Raw genomic sequence first — 12,874 nt, 5'->3', positions numbered from 1 at the left:
TTGGAGTAAGAGCGGCACGTTTTTCGCGCACCTCGACCTCCTTTTCGTTTTTTTCATCCAATTCATTTCGGCCCGAGTGTATCTACACGGCCGATCGCTTATTGATTTAATTCAAAGTCGTATATCGTTCGCTTCTTACCGAGTCTGACAAACCGCAAAATTTATGTTACGTTCCGACAAAAACGCGTGCCACGCTATATATCACTTTCAACGGAGTGGCAAGACCCGTACGATCGATCGATGTGTGCGGCAGTGTAATTAATCGAGAAGGTGCGAATTATAAGGGCACCATAGACGATATTCGTTCCACTTGTATAATGTCTACCCTCGTGACGTTTAATTAACGCGCAACCGAGTTATACGATTCTCCCTTCCGTTTCCTATGTTTACAGACCTATTCGACAACGTTCAATTTTTCCAACTACCTGATTGTCTGTAATTATCGAGCGAGGCGGGAAAAGCACTCGGTCAGAAATCGTCTCGTTACGATTAGCCGACCGAACGAAACGAAAGGCGAGTCGCGTTTCCCGACCTCGTATTCGTCAATTGTTTGGACTAACTGGTCCTTCGGTGGAGTTCGTCTATCTATCCCGTGATACTCGAAAGAGAAAGAGAGGTCTCATCTCCGAGGCACGACGTTCGCTCGTTCGAGATACTCCGTTCGACCGCTAATATCCATCGTTAACGAACTCGCCGGGGCTTGCGTAGCCAGCCGGTCGTTCGTACACCGTGTACGCCGTCCGGTTTCTTTCTCCGCAAGAAAGCCGGTACATCGAGACGGACTCGTCTCCGCGACTCGAGTCCGCCTCGTTGTTAAATCCGCGGCGAACAACCCGACCGCCGGTAGATAGTCGCTCGAACACGTCGTCGAACGTGAAATAAGGATTCGAACGGCGATCCAGAACGGAGGGACAAAGATGAGAGTCGGAGGACTCCGCTTGGAGCGAGCAGAGCGAGGGCAGGGGGGGAGGGGGCGAGAGATGGCAAAAAAGATCGAACTCATCCGCGGAGACACGGTGGCCACCGGGCCGTCCGAACCATGTCAGCAGTTTAATCAATGCATTTAGCCGAATTCCTGTCTGGCCCAAATAAAAGGCGAGACAGGAGGAGGTTACTGGCAAAAAACGCGACGCGCACGACGGATGCCTCTTTCCTCCGCGATCCTAGCCCCTTTCTGTATTCTCATTTCTCTCTCCTCTACCTTTTCTCTTTGCCCCACGGCACAAAGTCTTCGGAGCCCTGCCGGGCCCCTGCCCCACCAACCATCTCCACCACTACCATCGTCGCTCCTGTCAACCGCCAAAAGTTGTTAAGTATTCCGCGGATGTATTCCATCCTCCTGCCCTCCCGCACACCCTCCTTCGGCCGTCTCTCTCTCTCTCTTTCTCTCTCTCTCTCTCTCTCTCTCTCTCCCCTCGTCCTCCGCTTTACGGACAGACTCTTCTTCGAATAAGGTACGTCAACCGCAAGGATGACAACCAGACGGAAACCGACTGCCCGCTCTCGACTGGCCCCTCTCTCTCTCTCTCTCTCTCACACACTCTCTTTCTCTCTCTCTCATCTTCTTCCATTCACGTTTTCGCCCTTTCCACGCAGTCCCAGTCCGTCCCAGGGCTAGATACGCTTTTTGCTTACGCGCTGCCAACGATACTCCGGCTCGATCGTTGCAGCGTTTGACTCGACGCGTTCGATGCGCCATCGACTCTCGTTGTATTTGCGAATCGAGACCGTTAGCGAGCCCACCGTGTGCTCCTACCCGTCTACACACCTATACCTGATCTATCATTTCGCGACGTCAATGCCTCGGATAAAAATAACGTCACGGAAAATAGAACGGTTCGCTGTCGCCCCGAGATTTCTATGCACAGACAACAAGCAGGGTCTACGAGTCGGGCAGCGCTATTTCATTGATAGTCAACGAGTCTGCCGCGTTTCCTGTTCATCTCCGTTATCTCCGCGAGCATCTGAAAACCCGACGAATAAATTTCAGGCCGTCTCTCGTCGCCGTACGGTCTTTCCCCCTACTACGCGACCACGATCAACTTTGGAAAACCATCGTCGAGCGCAAGACGCGCTTAAAACACCGAAAAGAAAACGGTACAAGGGGTAGTTGAGTAACGGCGCCGTTAAATTCCAACGTTCTAATAAGAATTGGCCGTAAACGTTTCGTTTATTTTGCCAATAAACCGAGCGGCGCGTTATCGATTCTTTATTTCTATTTGCGGCGACCGAGCCGCGCGTAAGAGCGCGGTCCGAGCGCAAGCTCGTTACGCCTGTCGGAAGTATAAATCAACCGCAAAGTTATTCCGCCGTACTGCCGGGCAATTCCCCGCGGGGCGGCTTCATGAAAACTGCTACCACCTTCTTATAAGCGACATCGCTGCGCCGAGTACGTATGTCGAACTGATTCGTTGCGCCTTTCGATACTTACGATCCCTTACGATAACGACGATTTACGGCGAAATAGCCGAGCCTACCGATAACAAACGAGCAAACCGCTTCCGTCACGTTGCTGTTCGCGCCAGCCACCTTCCTTCCCAGCTTTCGTCCTCCGCCAACTCCTATTAAATTCCACGAACCGTCGATCGGTTTCGTTTTTGCCTACACCATCCATTTCGCGTCGGCCATCTTCCACTAGGAATTTTCTCTTCCTTGAAATTTCAAGATACTTAGAACCGCTTCGTAATGTCGCCTCTGGAAACCTCGGCTTTCCTTCTCGCGCGTTGCTTCCAACTCTTGCTGTTTAGTCGGCAATTCCTTCTATGGAAGGTCTATGCAGTTTTCCGTCTGCCGAAATTCTTTCCTTTCTCGTTGCCAGAATTCGTTCAACGATTCTACTACGTTCTACGAGCGTAGAAACTTCTTCGAATCCAAGTTTTATGCGACGAAAACGTTCGCGATAAGTGGGCCGATCGGCAACGAGGAAATCGTTACTGAATTAATAAACGGATCGTAAAACGATTGATAATCGATAAGTCGGTCAGAGTACATCGACTCGCGGTATAATCGGCCCCGTTATATTATCGCGCGGGCTACTTACGATCGGCGACAAACGCGTTTAGCGAATAAAATCCAACGCAGAGACGCGTAGTTTGATATTTGTCGGGCGATTTCTCGTCGAATCTTCGCAACGATTTCTTCGAAGCGATACGACGCGCACGAACAAATTAGCGATTCTTTCTAACGCGTATAATCGAGCCGAGTACAAACAGCGAAACGCGAACCAACGTAATGGAACCCTCGTAATACCCTGAGAATCTAATTGTGCGGCGACCCCGAGCACGCGAAGAGGTCGCCGCATCTTCTCGATAATAAAGGAAGAATAATCGTAACGAGGTAGCGAGGCCCGTGTGTACAGTTAATCGCGGTAACAGCGGGGAAAATTATTGCTTAATAAAATAACGAGATAAAGGAAGATTGTGCGGTAATCGGAAATCAGACACTGGTAACATTGTCGTGGCGCGAAGCATAATGTTAAAGCCGATGCGATCTAATAATTATCCCGTTGGTAATCGTACGAAACCGTCTATCGTGTTTGCGAATGTTTCCGGAATAGCAACGTTAACAGGGAAGGTATACGGTTCGCGACGCTTTTTCTCGCGATTCGATCGAGTCGAAAACGATCGCCCGACGACCAGAGTTGTCCTAGAACGAATCGCGGCTCGGTCGAGCAAAACGCGAACCATGGAAGATGGTTTTTGAGCGAGCGTGACTTTCCTCCGGTTCCCACGGGACTCTCGGACCCGACTTTTGTCCCATGATCGAGCAAAGCGGTGAAACCGACAAACCGGAGGAGTCGGTCGAGCATCCTTGGAGCGGACGAGGCCGGACGTTGGCGCACGCACTCATGACGAACAGACGACAGGCACGTAGAACCGAGACTTCTACGTGTATCGTACAGTCCCCGCCAGCAATTCATTCCGTCCCCGGTCCATTGTTCGCCGCCAGTTTCAACAGGCCATGTTTCAACGGATATTTAGCTGGCGGTAGCTGGCGTCGCGTTTCTCCTGCGAACTCGATTCAGCCGGTGCGCGAAATCGGTACGCGGGTTTGTCAAAGAAATCGAACGAACCGGCGAGGATTATCGCCGGCGACGAAACTTTCCAGAAGAGAAAAGACGCGCGTGAAAAGGCTAACCGAGAAACAAACGAACGAACGAACGAACGAACGAAGGAGCGAGAAAGAACCGTCACGCTGATTCGTCATCGTAGAAACCGTTCGGTGGAACGCGAACGCGACGACGCTTTTTCTTTCGCCAACGTTTAATTTTCCGGTGATTAGTTCGCGCTTGCCGAGAACACCGTCGCCAGCCGTTCATTTATAGTTCACTCGTTAACTCGTCGCTTTTAATTGCTCGACATCGGGTAGCTACTACCGGTACGTAGCTCCAAAACCACAGACCACCGTTCGCTTAATTTACGGATCTTAAGCACGCGGCGCCGCTACCTAACCGGTAATTTAGACCTGAATAAAATTAAGATTTTATACCGGCGACAATCATTAAGCTATAATTTTTATGTAATCCTCGTTGATGTTACGCCACGTTCGCACGATCGCGTTCTCAGTCGGTCGCGCCTAACAGTCCCCTCGAGATTCGTGATTGATGAAACGGACTGTACGCGTACGCGATAATATACAGAGGAGCGTACAAAGCCGGGCCACCGTGCGTCTACGTGACACATGTTTCTACGTGGGTGCTGGACATTTTACGACTTTCGGTGCGCAGGTTCTCTGTGAAAAAAGCTCCGAGCGAAGAACCGAGTGGAGTGGAGTCGAGTCAACGGATCCGTTCCTCTCTCACAGAGAAGCGAAGCGTGCACGTTTCTTCTTCTCTTTAAGCCGCGATTCGGATCTCTCGCCAGATTTTTATCGACGACGAGCTTCGTTAAACTCGCATCTGATACGACCGCGGGTCTACGCGGGCGCCATTGTCGTTGCTGTATGCTGGATTCTCGCCCGAGGATAATTAATAATTTCCATGAAAATCGCATTTAACCGCGCACACATCGTGTTTCATCCGAATAGCGAAAAGGAGCGCGAACAACGCGAAACGCTTTCTTTTCTCAATTCGTAAATCACTCGGGCCAGCCAATTAAGACTGACAATACGTAGCGAAGCGATACGCCGGCCGGCCGAGGCTAAATTGGAAGAAATCTAGACGCTTCGGTAACGATCCAACGATACCCGGAAGAATCGACACCGCGGCATACTACGCGTGTGTCTACGGTAACGCGAACGTTAACGCAAACGCGACTGAGTATCGCGTGACAAACGCGTACAACGGCGTGCGATAACCGCGTTCTCGTTTCCCCTTTCTTCGCGCGTTTCCAGCCCCATGGAAATGCGGCTACGTAAACGCCAAATAATCGTTTCCCCTTCGCGATTACCTACCTTTAATCGGGCCAAGCGCGCGTCTGTCACGCAGATGTCGATTAAGTAAATACGAGGAAAGGAGAGTTTGCGGAAAGAAAATTCGTTCTGCTTGCAATTAGATAGCAAATCGAGGCAAAGGGTTGGCGCTAGATCGGCAACGACGCCCGATTTTCCTCGATCCCTTCCTTCTCTCCTTCTTTTTCCTTTTTTCTTCTTTTTTCGCGTCTGATCGTAGCACTTTTGGGGTCTCGTCTCTTCCGCTCGTTAGGCGTAGACTCGGGGCTTATGCTAATTTTAAGTAGTCGCCCCAGTCGATTCTTTGCTAAAGCTATTAGGCGATCATCTCGGATAATCCCGCGATTCTGGGTTTACTCGGGACACGACTTTTCTAAGTTTTCTTCCTCCGCGCGGCTCTCGGGCACCGTCGAAAGCCGGCTGGCGTCGTTCGAGTTCGCGTGCTCGTGTTTTTTCCATCCATCGAGCGCACATATATTTGCGTTGGGTCGGCCGTGAATAGGGTTAGACCGGGGATTACGCGTTACCAGGATATACGAACGGGTTCGGCCAAGACGCGTTAAAGGCTTCGGTGAAAAACGTACGACGCGCGATCGCCAACAAACGCCAAACGACAAACGCGACTCAAAGAGACGAGTTCGTTTCGGCTTGGCTCGTTTCCCATTTAACGAACGAAAACGATACGGCAACCAGTTGTTGCGAACGTAAACGTGCGAACGGACAAGATTTCATGTGGCGTCCAACTAATGGCCGCGTTTTAATCTCTACCCAAAACGATCGTGCTTTTCGAGTAATTTAACGGTAATAGAGATACAAGGGTAGCTGGATTCCCCGTCTCCGCGTTGAACGAGCGGTCAGGTGCGTCGAGGTCCCTCGAGACGCGCCTCCGGAGGATGCACCTGTCCTCGTCCAGGTTGCCTTTCGTTCCGTCGTTTTATAGAACTCACGGTTCTATCGTTCATCTATCAAATTGGCCAGACATATAGATAAGAAAATAGGGGAACCAGCGAGAAGGCATCCGTGACGGAACACCCCGGTTGTTATTTGGTCAACGTCACCCCGCCGTCTCGCTCTAAATTCCCTCGACCGCTTGCTCGCGTCTCACCAATCTCACCTGCTCGCCACGCTAAATGACCACTCTCTCCGATGCCACAGCTATCGTTGCCATCGTGATATTTTTCTCCCTCTCTCTCCCTCTCTCTCTCTCTCTCTCTCTCTCTCTCTCTCTCTCTCTCTCTCTCTCTCTCTCTCTCTCTCTCTCTCTTTACGTCGACTTATCGTAAAGGCACGTCGTTAACGACTTTTTATTCCCTCGCATTTTTCTTTCACCCCTCGACGTGTTCCTTTGATCTTGCGGATAATATGGCACGGTGGTGTTGCGCGATTCTCGGATAACTGACAAAAATACCGCGTACTTTTATTAACTTTCAACGCGGCTACGTTCCACGTTTTCCTTCCTTCTTTTTTCTCTTTGGCTCTTTATCGATCAACCGATCAACTCCGATAAACACGGAGCGATCGTTCGCTGGATCGTTTTCACCGTGAAAAGCAAACAAGATTTGGACGAACAAAGACGTCGCGATACGGCTTCCAATAGATCCGAGGAAACAGTTATAAAAGTTGGCCGCGCGATATTCAAATAAGCCGACAAACTTCAGGCGGAATGACGCTCGCGAGTAATCCGATTTTTAAGTCTCGCAACCTTTCTTCCGTCGTGAGATTCGACGGTAAGCGTGCATATAAATTACGTTATAAACTGTGTCGAGCTCTTGCAAACTTTAACCGCGAATATCTCTTCGTTTGCGAACGACGCGTTCAACGAGCACGACGATACCTCGTGCGCCCGATCCTTGCACGATTCTTTCAATGATACCGGCTCGTTCTCATCGCAGTTCGTAACGCGGTTTAACGCGTCCTCGATATTTCTCGTGAATCGAAGAAGAACATAAAACGGGACTAGGCGCGAAAAACCAGACGAGAACGAACGAGTGGCTGGTGGTAACCGTGGATCGGAGTAGCAACGAGGACGCGCAACGTGGGATAATAACTTGATTACGCGGCAAGTTTTATCGAAAAATCATAAAGCAATTAATAACGTTCATTAGAGACGAGAGCTCGGTGGCGAGCAGGCGCGCGCGCACTCGCGCCCGTGCGATAGTAATTCCGTTTGATAGGTAATTAGACGAGGGAGCGGGTAATTGCGTTAATTGAGACCGAGACCAAGCGCGTTGGAACGTTGCGCAAAGCTTGGCTAGATATATGGAACCGTTCCGTTGTACACGCACGCCGTGGTCTCTCTAATCGCTCTAATCGCGGTTCTTCTTACTGCAAATAACGTAAAGTATGCCCAGACCCGTCTCCCGTCGCTCCTACCTCGTAGCTCGTTCGTCTCTCTTAGACGTCGCCTCGTAGAAAATCGCCTTTCATGGACACGTCGACGTTTCGCAACGTTCCAAAGATCTCGTCGCGTGTCGCCGGCTTCTAGATCGTTTTTTTTTTTTTTTCTTTTATTTGTTTCTTCTTTTTTTTTCGAAAAAGTCACCCGGATCGTCGCTACGCCGGTGAAAACGACAGGATGGAATCCCTGAAGCGCGAGCCTCAAAATCGATCGAGTAGTTCTCCCTGGTGATTAATAGACGAAAATGGGAATCGCGTAGTCGAGGACGGATCTGTAGGTAGCGATCGGCCGCGTTCCTTACAGGGAATCGACAACCGAGAATATCGCTCGTATGTACGCGCGAATGTACGCGTTCGACGATTTACGAAGAAGCCCGTGGGAATTTCACGCGTTTTCCAGGGCGCACGGACTTTCGAGGACTCGATACGTTTTTCACGATAGGATAGATCTTAACGATCTCGGATCGAACGACCGTTTACGTGGCAAACGCGCGTCCCTTGACGCGATCCAAACCACTCGTCGCTGGAATTCTCGCCGTTCAAACGTTCTCGGTCATCTAGTCTTCGAGATCGTGGCTCGTGTTCCTGGTGACGCTAACTTCGCGAAAACTTTCTTCGTTTTCTATATACATTTATAAGGAACGGAGCAACGCTCGCGACGCGTAGACACTTCCAACGGCGAACATCCCGAACATCTGCCGGGATCTAACGTTCTCCGTATCTTTCTCTATCGTTCGTTCCTTTTCTTTCTCTTTCCTTCTTCTTTTTTCTTTTTTTCTTTTTTTTTTTTACTCACAAGAGAACGTCGCGCAATAAAGCCGCTACCATCGGCATAATGCGGCCGTAAGCCCTTCCGATATTTGCCATTTTATGTAACGTCTACTTACGCGGCGGAGCTCATATTAAAGTCAAGCAAGAAATACGGAGAGCCACGCCTGTACGTACGTATCGCCGTCACCGACGAAATTACCCAGAAAACCCCTTTTCCTCGTCGGCAGTTTCGACGTTTAGGTATCCGATCGTTCGCGATCCGACCGTAATTTTACGACGATTAAAGGTCAAAGATCGGTCCACGTAGAGAAGAAGAAAAGGAAAGAAAAGATCGGACCGAGTTGACGAGGAAGATGAGCTTGAGCCGACTAAGTAAAGTCACCGAGTCCGATATGGTTCGTGCGTCGCGTCGTTAAGCTTAATTCTGCGTAAAACGATACGTGCAAACGCCCGTACGTTTGTGTTCGATTCTTCCGTGCGTGGGTTTGTTCGCGAACCGGGAACAAACGTGATTCCGTGTGAATGTAGCGGCGCGATCGAGAATACGATCGAGAATACGATCGAGTTAAGACGTAAACGCAGGCTGCGCCGGGAGAATGCCGGTCGCGCGAGCAAACGCGAGTTATACGCGGATAGTTTATGGGAAGAAAAAACGGCAACAGCCAGACAGAAACGCGGGGCTTTATGTAATACGGCCGTTATTGAAGACACGAACTACATATCGTGCATTCGCGTTGCGCTCATGCTCGCGCGATATACCGCACTTCCCGTCGTCTGGCGAGAGAAAGAAGAGAGACAAGTATCCAATTAAAGGCAAGGTAGAATACTTTTGCGCTATCTTATATCGAACCGTGAGATGTATCGACGAAAACGGCCAAGAAACTCGCGTTTAACATAACCAGAATCGTTATGACTCAATCTGGCCGTAATTGGCGATATCGGGGATGCATATCGTCGTGACACACAGCCGACAAATTCGAGGAAGCCCGATAATCTCGAGAACGTGCTCTATTATTAATATTAAACTATCTGATCGACCGATCGGGAATACATTTACATTCATAAAAGAAGCCGGCGTTACAAGGGGACAAGGTTATCCGCGCCATTATTCCCGTTGATCCGCCACGAAACCATTCCGCCTTGTTCCCGAAGACGCGTTAATTGAAAGACCCGTCGATTAATTAGCACGCGAATGGACGACGACGGTTATGGAACGGTTAACGTTGCTGCACGCTTTCCACCGATGGACGCAACACGCTGGCTCGAATGCGACCAACAGACCACATGGAAATGAGAAAAAGACCGAACGGTATTTAACGCGCGGCCTTTCGGCCACTGCTAACTTCGTAATCGCGTACATGGGTATCAATTACCCGAGCTGCGCTATTATTGCAATTATTCGCATGAATATGAATACGAGATATATACGTAGGAAACGTGGTTCTCGTGGCTCTCACGGAACAATTTGTTTCCGACCCGCTAATTCGTGGAACAACGCCCATGTCGTTGAACAAATAATATCTCGAATAAGGAACCGAGTTTCGCGATATTCCGCTCCGATGACTTTTGAATAATACAACGCGATAACTGTCCACCGTTGCGCGAGCGTTCGTTCTCGTTCTCGTGCTCGCAGTTTCCGAGCATTAGCGGGTATACGACGATATCGAAACGCGATCCAAGATAAAAGTCGCTGCCTCGTACGGCGATCGGCGAAACGGCCAACACGGCCAACAATTTCGGAAAACAAGGTAACCCGTTATACGCAGTTCGGGTGTGGCCCCGACGACGGGTCGCGTCGGTCCGGAAAGAAGAAGAATCGCATCGGAAACGAAAGTCTCCGCGGAGATCCGTCCCGGCCACGTACTTGTATATCCTGCCGTGTGTGCATTAATTTTGCACCGTTGTCACCGGCAGGTACATGCGTATTCATGAGACACAGCGAGGCTTATAAACGTCGGGCTATTAGCGATACGATTAAAATGTGCATTTCTCGGCGTTGTTTTAAACGCAACCCCGGCCCAGGAGCCTCGAACCGTAACTCTGCCAGTAGCCCCGACGCGAAGCCGCGTGTATAGTACGGGCCGCGCCTATTTCACCTACGCTCGCAATGTTTTATTTCCCTATTCCGCTTCCCTGCTTTATCTACCGGAAGAAATAATAATCCGTTTCGTTCCTGGCCCCGCTTTAATTCTCGCTCTGTCTTGCCAATTAATTCCGCTTTTTACCATTTTACACGGCACACCGCGTCCACGAGTTTCACCGTATACCCATCCTCGTCAGCCTCGGCTAACGATAAGAGATGCTCGATATCCGCTAATCTTCCGGTGATTACGAACGCTTTCCTTTAGGATGTAGAGAGAGAGAGAGAGAGAGAGAGAGAGAGAGAGAGAGAGAGAGAGAGAGAGAGAGAGAGAGAGAGAGAGAGAGAGAGAGAAAACGGTCGTCGCGTTTCCAAGAACGCAACAGCGAGTAACGTCGGACAGGGTCGAGCAACGTCCAATATCTTCGACGAAATAGATTAAAAAAGGAAGCGAAGGAACGAGCGGACGTTCGAGCGTTTCGCGTATGGGTAAACTGGGCTGGAAAAAGAGCGAAACGACTCTACCGGATACTGGACAGAGTTTGGCGTACATATCCGACAGCGTACTCGTGCAACTGCACCGCGGACACGGAGAAAACCCGGCCCCCTGTCCGCATCGTTGCAAAACGGACGCATTTAGGATGCAGCTGCGAGTTCGTTAGAGCGTCTAACGCGCGTGTGCGAGCCCCAATTGTTTATGCGCGCTGGATGTAGCCACGGAGCGCACATACGCGTATCAGAGAGCGATGAATATGCATACCTTAATTCGCGGGGCTAATTGAATAATTTGTAAAACGCGGCAACCCGGCCCGGGCCACGACCTTTTTGCATTCCCCGCTAACTCGCCGTCCGTGTACCATCGTGGCCACCGCGCCACCGCCGCGCCGCCGGCAACTACCAAACGCCATCCAAGCAGAATGATATCCTTACCGATCCGAACGCTTCAGCTGGTATGGATAGCTCGCCTAAAATGCGGTTTGGCACCCGTCGGTGCTTCGGGAACGCGACGCCCTCGACACCCTTGGCCCCCTTTCTACACTGGCAACGCGTGTCCCTCCTCGAACCCAATGCCGATTCTATTTGTCAGGAAACTCGTTCCCTTTTCTTTCTCTCGTCCGCGCGTGTCTCGTCCTTCGATCGTTCGCCTTCTTTTTATCAACAGCGGGACCAGCTACCAAATACAAGCGCGCGCTGCTTTCCTAGGCGTTCGAGCTTATCGAGCTCTTAGACGAAGAAGAGATACTGTTATCGGCGATTAACCGATGGATAGGATGCACGAAAGTGTCCCCTGGTAGCGTAAAACAGGAGAGAACGCACGCGGGGGGAAGAAGGGAGAGAGCCGAGAGCGAGATGGAGCGGTTCGTGGGCCTATTCCCCCTGTTAGCTGATGAATGGGCCCAAGGCTCCTCCTTACTTATGCGATGCGTGCCCCCGACGGCATACATCACTGCCAGCTAACGTTTTTACGGGGCACGATGCGAACAAGAATATGATTACGCGCGTTAACATTCTTGGAATATCGTTGGTCCGCGGTCGTTCCGTCCAAGGATCCGTCGGCCATTCGTCTTTTCCAGAAGGAGGTACAGCAGGCCGGCGGCGTGCTGCGCGTATCGCTCGATGGTTCGATTTCGCGCAACGAAACGCGCGTGAATTACGCGCATCGTCGGATAGCTCGCCTAGATTCCTCCCACGACTTTATTACGCGTGAAATTGGCGGACGATCGCGCGGCAAGCCGACGAGCCAGCGTTTCAGACTCGAGCAGCGAACGCATAAATTTCGTAATTAACTGGCAATTATGATAATCGGACGACGGGCGAGGGTAGCGTGTACTCCTTCCTCGTTCCAACGTTCGGATCGTTGATTATCGCCCGATCTCCGCCGTCTCGTATAAATCTCTCCGGAGTAACGGCGCGATTTTCCGACCGAGCTTGCCGAGAAAACCTGCCGGCTGCCACGCGGTGGATCCCTCGATTCGGATCGTGCTCGACCGAGCGATGCGGCAAGCCCGTCGCACGACGATCGTAATGGCAGAGTGTTCGGCGAGGAAATCAGTTGTCGTACGATCGACGATTTAACGACAAAGGCCTAGAAACAGGAATATCCAAAGTTGGCTGACGTCGTAGGGATTCTCGGTGGAGTGGCAAAGGCCCGGCGAACGAACGATTCCCTCCGGTTCTCCGTTTCTCTCTGTCACTCCCGTTTCGGTCTGGCCGCGTCGCGCGCTCGTTCCCCAATGG

At 50.9% G+C, this 12,874-nt stretch overlaps 1 protein-coding gene across 7 annotated transcripts in view; it reads left to right on the top strand.

Annotated features, from left to right (window-relative positions):
• LOC139986076 (uncharacterized) overlaps positions 1–12,874 on the top strand; it is a 132,300-nt gene that overhangs the window by 93,921 nt on the left and 25,505 nt on the right. The gene's annotated exons all lie outside the window — the stretch shown is intronic.

Source organism: Bombus fervidus, chromosome 4 (genome assembly GCF_041682495.2).
Source record: "Bombus fervidus isolate BK054 chromosome 4, iyBomFerv1, whole genome shotgun sequence".
Taxonomy (NCBI): Eukaryota; Metazoa; Arthropoda; class Insecta; order Hymenoptera; family Apidae; genus Bombus; species Bombus fervidus.
Note: the sequence above shows the minus strand (reverse complement) of the source record. Positions and strands in the feature narration are given on the sequence as shown.